Here is a 6,607-nt window from a genome sequence, read left to right on the forward strand (position 1 = left end):
AGTGTGTTGGATGGACACCATCACGCAGCGGAAGAAATCAGGATCCATAAGCTAGTTCATTAATTTGGTTGAAAAGAAACATGCTAAAAACAGAGTTTAATAGGTTTAATGAACATACCTTGACCGAACCAACGAAATCTCCATTTCAAGCTGCAAAATCCTCTGAATTCTTGTGTAGACCACCACAAGATCTTTCCTAAATAATTCTAATTAATTTAATATCTAATATTAAATTAATTTTTTACACAAATTCATCTTCATATATTTAAATTATATTTAAATATATTTTCTCCAATTCCGTTTAATTATAATTTGAACATTTCAAATTAACTTATCACGCTACTTTAGAGTTATCCATTTCCGAGCTAGTAGGGGGACCTCATGGACCTACAAATCATGGGCTCCAACGATCCGAGATTAATCGGCTAAACTCATTAGATCGATCTAATCCCCATTCGTTAACTAATGGGTCACTCCACTAAAGCCCATAGTTGAACTCCCCTCACTGTAGACATATTATGTCCACTCGATATAACTATGATTAGTAAGTTAACCCTTCATAGATTGTTCGTAATAACGGTTGGGTCAAATTTCTGTTTTACCCCCAAAATTACCTCTTGTTCCTTAAGTCCCCACTAATCCCCTAATGAACAGTTGTTTTGTGATCCAATCATAAAACTGAGTCTCTCTCATGCCAAATGAGAGGGCGGGATCCATTGTTCAAGCCTCAGAATCAGCATTTAAGGGAACAACCTCTCTACTATCCCTAAAGTGGGTAGGAGTGAATTCCCTCTCGCACCCTATGTCCCCAGCTATCTATCCAGTCTCACCCCTGAAATGGCAGTCATATTGGGCCGGCATTGTTGAGCCAACCTTCACCTATGCAAATCTAAGGGAAATCCCGAATAAACAGTAGTTCATAGATAACTCAGGATTAAGATCAAGTTACCTAGGTCACACTTTGAAATAGTCAGTCTTAAACAGTAAACAGCATTATAAAGTAAAAGTGACTCATTTCGTGGTCTGATCTTGTACAAACTCTTTTGCACAAGGACACATCCACTCCTCATGTCCAACATGAACGAATTAGGATCACTTCGTTTGTAGCACTTTACAACTCCTTGTAACAACTACAGAGCAAGTTGTATCTAATAGTGTTACCAGAATAAGGTACCCAACCTTATCCATGTACTATAGATCATTTTGACTATTTACTCGAACCTGATTCACCTTTATGTCTCCATATAAAGTTCAAGTACTCATCCAATAGTCAAGGGACTTTTAGGTTTATTGGATTTTTATTCAAGCAGTAGATCTATTCAATAACATCTTTATTGAATTTTCAGAATAAGCTCTATTGTTTACATACCACGAGTTTTAGGACATAAAACCCAACAAACTCCCACTTGGACTAAAACTCCAGTGGTAACTTATACATCTTATATATAAGACTGATTTTTTAAGTTTTATAGAGAAATACAATAAACTAGGGCATCCCATACCCATCTTTTATCATTCTGTATCTCTATACCCGATATTTCTCCCACTTACCCTTGGTTATCTGGTATTCCTAGTCCTACTAGGTAATTTTCAAACACTTTAGTCAAAAGAATTATTGTAAACATTTTTAGGTATACAATAGGCTTTTGATAAAACTATAAGGGGATTACATCTTAATCTCAATAATGGCCAGGAAGCACACTTTCCTTCCACTACATTAAGGTACTCTCAACTCTTTGAGCAAGATGCATCTTACTTGTCTCAACAACTCTTTGATAACAGTCAGATCTAGAAATCTTTAAACTTTCTATACTTTGATCTAGCCATTTAGATATCTGAATATCTATAAATGGCATTTAACAATTTGTTTCTTACCAGAGGTTGTTAGAACAAACATAATTTTTGAAAATGAACATTTCATTTAACACAAAAATATATACAATTCGTTCTTTACAAGTTTTACAATTAAAAACAAGTAGCAACTTCTCCCACTGGATGAGCTGAGCAAATGGTCCCAGGGTCAAGTTAGCATGCTTACCTTTTCTCTGCTCTCTTCTCGACAAGAAATTGAGGGCAGTGTCTCCTCCAGTGCCCTTCATCGTTGCAATGGAAACATTTCGCTTTGCAGCGCTATCCTTGCCTTTCAATCCAGTAGGCTTCTTCTTCCATTTCCCTTTGTCTTTCTTCACAAGAATACTCTTATTCTTTGAAGAGGAAGTAATTTCAGGCTTGGAGCACATTCCTCACTTCTTGGCAGTAGTAACATTTACTTTTGGCACCAGACCCTTTTGTTCTCAACATTATCTAGTAAGCCTGTAGCTCATTGAGTAGAGTAGTCAAATTTTATTCATTAATGCATTCAAAATTGCAGAAAACTCTTCAGAAGAGATTCTAGAATAAAACTAACTTGACTTCTCTCGTTCATGATAACACCGTTTACTTCTGCCATATTAAAGTGGACCATCATGTCTAGGACATGTTCATAAACATTGATCCTCACTTTGATGCGACTGTTGTAAATGTACTTAATGGCATCCCTCACAGAGATTCCATATTCTCTTTGACAGTACTCATATCCTCATACTTCTTTTGTCAACACATCAGATAAGTTGGCGAGGATAAAAGCACAGCTATATCATTAGCCTTGACCCATCGTTATATACATCCCGAACATTTCAGTTTGTGTTAGAGTTAGGAATGGGAGGACAGTCTTCAGTTAAAACAAACCACAAATCGTATATCACAAGTATCGTTTCAAATTTGATTTCTAATTCACATAATTATCCCAATGAATTTATCTGACGCTGACACTTGTATTAATGAACTTGTCATTCTGAAATTAAATATCCAATCAAGTTTTAGAAATTTTAATAATTTACCCAAGATTATTCTTTTGCAACGATACTACATCAAGACATTCTTGACTAAATACTACCCCCAGAATAACTCGTATTCCGATAGTCATTTAGGTACCGCTTTTGGTCAGACATTATTAACACTTAATAATTCTATAAGTGTAGACCCATCATTTTTAGACCTTATAGAACGGATGAGTATCGCTCTGAAAATATAAAACAATACCCAAGATGGAACTATAAAACCCTATTCATGTTACTGAAGCTTAGGTTATTCCAAATCCTATCTTACAACCCTCCGTGGGGATAGTCATCATTAAACGACTAGCAAAAGGCCACTTAAAGCTAACCAGCAGGTACAACATAGGAATCTCACGATTCATACTAATGGATGAGATTGCAGGATATGTTAACACATTTTCTTCACCCACTTACTATGAACTGCTTCCTCCATTCACCTTGGTAGTGACGCATACATTCGCTCTCCATAGGGAGGTCACTCTCAGGGTGACACGAAGCGTCATATGAATCTCACAGTGTGAATTATATGGAGACGTGGCAGTTGAAATCATACACTTGATTTCTGTTTGAACAACTTTCCCTTATTCACCAGAGTCTAAATTTAAGCTAAAAAATACTCTCCGTAGGGAGGTCACTCTCAGGATGACACGAAGTACCGCTTAAATCCAGACTATGAACTCTTAGGGACACGAGAGCTAAGAATAACATACCGCGTATGTTATTAATCTCCCGCTAAAGTTTTCTAATAACTCTATCATATAAAAGTTATTCACTACCACTGAAGTGTTCTAATGTTTAGGTACTACATACTTAGGTTCTTTTCCGGCTAATTAAAAATAACCCTAAAACTATGTGGTTTATCCATGTATAACTCTTATAAATGGACTTAAACCTACGATATCTAGATGATAAACCCTTTTATTACCTCACATTGCTCACGGATACTCATAAAACTGGTTATAAATGCTCAATTATTCTGCCATAATCCCCAGGTAGGAGGTGTTCTGTAGACCGTCAACTTAAATACCTTCAACAGGATTATATACCAGTTGAGTTTGTAACTCTAGTTTTACAAGTTTAACGACCTATTTTAACTAATTAAAACAAGTGGTTAACCTACGTGAGCATGCAGCTATTCTTTGTTATGGATTTTAAATGTCTAACCCAATTTTATAACAGCTTATAAAAATTTAGACGTGCTAAACATCCACAACATACGGGCATTCAATATCTAATATAACACTTATATTAAATACAAGAAACCCTAACATGCCTACTATATATTATAAAAAATTATAACATACTTTCAATGCATGTTGCATGCTTCCTATGGTGGGATTTTAAATCTAAATAGCATACTATATGCACATACAAGATTTATTTAATTATAACATACATCCAATGCATAAATAATTAAACACATACTGATATGGTTTTAGTTTTGGCAAAAATAAGCAAGCAAAAGCCTAACTATTACAAAAACAGCTTCAACACCGCTCGAACCGCTCCAAAACCGCTTGAACCGAACCCAAACCGGACCAGCAGAGACTGAACCGGACCAACCACAAACCATTTGAAGCTGAACCGGACCAAACCTCAAGAGAACCGGTCGAACCGGCTTCTCTTGCTTTCACTCAAAATCTTGCTAAGTCAGATCGTTTAGCACTGACAACCATCGTCATGTGATGGGCTTGATCGTTTAGTGCTTGCTAGATTGTTTAGCAACCAACGCCTATCATTTAACAAAACTACATGATCGTATAATGTTTGCCTTCTATCGTATAGTGTCATCGTCCAGCGCCGGAGGATGCTACACAATCGCTTAGTGACAAACACTATCGCATAGCTCCATCGTTTAGCACCTCGTCTTGATTGTTTAGCACGCGCCCGAGGTAAGCGATCGCCTAGTGCTATCGCATAGCAATCAACGCATCGCTCAGCTGCTGCTCATAGGTAAATGATCGTGTAAGCGATCGCTCAGTGCCATTGCATAGCTCTTCGTCGCACCGCTTAGCTCCCGAACAAAGGTAAACGATCATGTAAGCGATCGCTCAACGCCATCGCATAGCTCTTCGCCTCATNGTCATCGTCCAGCGCCGGAGGATGCTACACAATCGCTTAGTGACAAACACTATCGCATAGCTCCATCGTTTAGCACCTCGTCTTGATTGTTTAGCGCCATCGCATAGCTCTTCGCCGCATCGCTTAGCTCCCGATCAAAGGTAAATGATCATGTAAGCGATCGCTCAACGCCATCGCATAGCTCTTCGCCTCATCGCTTAGCTTCGTCTTAGCTCCCACCCGAAGCTACACGATCGTGTAGTGCCATCGCATAGCAAAACAACGCATTGCTTAGCTCCAGAGGTAGACGATCGTCTAGCGCAAAACACCTAAACGATTAACGCCCAAAGCTAGACGATCGTTTAGCTTTTCCTTCATATCGTCTAACGTATGAAGCTAAACGATCGTTTAGCTATTGAAGCTCAACATCGATATGAACAGAGGTTGATCGTCTGGAATCTGCAACTCGGCCCCTTCGCTTGTTTCTTCGAATTACAGCTTAATTCCAACTCTAATGACTCCAAATAAATTACAGACTCATGGGAAGACATTAAAGCTCATCAAGCAAGAACCAATTACAAATTTAAACCAAAAATAAAAGAGAAATTAAAGGCCAAAACTCAAAAAACCATATCATTATAGTAGTTTCATATTTTCATACAAAACACCCACCAAACCATAATTACTCTAAACTAAATGCTTATAAGATTCTCTGATACCCATTGTTGGATGGACACCATCAAGTAGCAAAAGAAATCAGGATCCATAAGTATTCTAGTTTATTAATCTGGTTGAAAAGAAACATGCTAAAAACAGAGTTTAATGGGTTTCATGAATATACCTTGGTCGAACCAACAAAATCTCCATTTTCAGCTGCAAAATCCTCTGAATCCTTATGTAGACCACCACAAGATCTTCCCTACTATCCTCTTGTTACTCTAGATTGAGTTGTAGAACTTAAAATAAGCTGGAATCAAAGGGAATATGGAGAAAACTCACTGGACAAAACCCATTGAAGAACACCTTCTTCATCCGAATTTTTCAGCAAAAATTCAGTAGGTTCTCTTCTCTTTCTTCATTCCAATCTCTTCAATATATTGTAAACTATCATGCAAAGAGAAGTCCTGCATGGGATGCAACTCATGCTTGGAGTAAATCAAAGGAGAAAATGGGTTCCTTGTAAGCTACTTTGAAGATGAACTTGAAAACCCATTTTTCAAGTTTTGGTGTAATTTTCCATTTTCCATAAATCCAAAATTGATTTTAAAATAATATTTTATTTCTAAAATCAATAATTTATTAATTTTACAAATTAATTTCAAAAATTAATTTTCTAATAAAATTAATAAATAATTATTTAAACAATTTAAATAATTCTAATTAATTTAATATCTAATATTAAATTATTTTTTTACACAAATTCATCTTCATATATTTAAATATATTTTCTCCAATTCTGTTTTATTCTAATTTGAACGTTCCAAATTAACTTATCACACTACTCTAGAGCTATCCATTTTCGAGCTAGTAGGGGGATTTCATGGACCTACAGATCATGGGCTCCAACAATTTGAGATTAATCGACTAAACTCATTAGACCGATCTAACCCTCATTTGTTAACTAATGGGTCAAATCTCTGTTTTACCTCCGAAATTACCTCTTGTCCCTT

Source organism: Benincasa hispida, chromosome 11, assembly GCF_009727055.1.
Source record: "Benincasa hispida cultivar B227 chromosome 11, ASM972705v1, whole genome shotgun sequence".
Classification (NCBI taxonomy): Eukaryota; Viridiplantae; Streptophyta; class Magnoliopsida; order Cucurbitales; family Cucurbitaceae; genus Benincasa; species Benincasa hispida.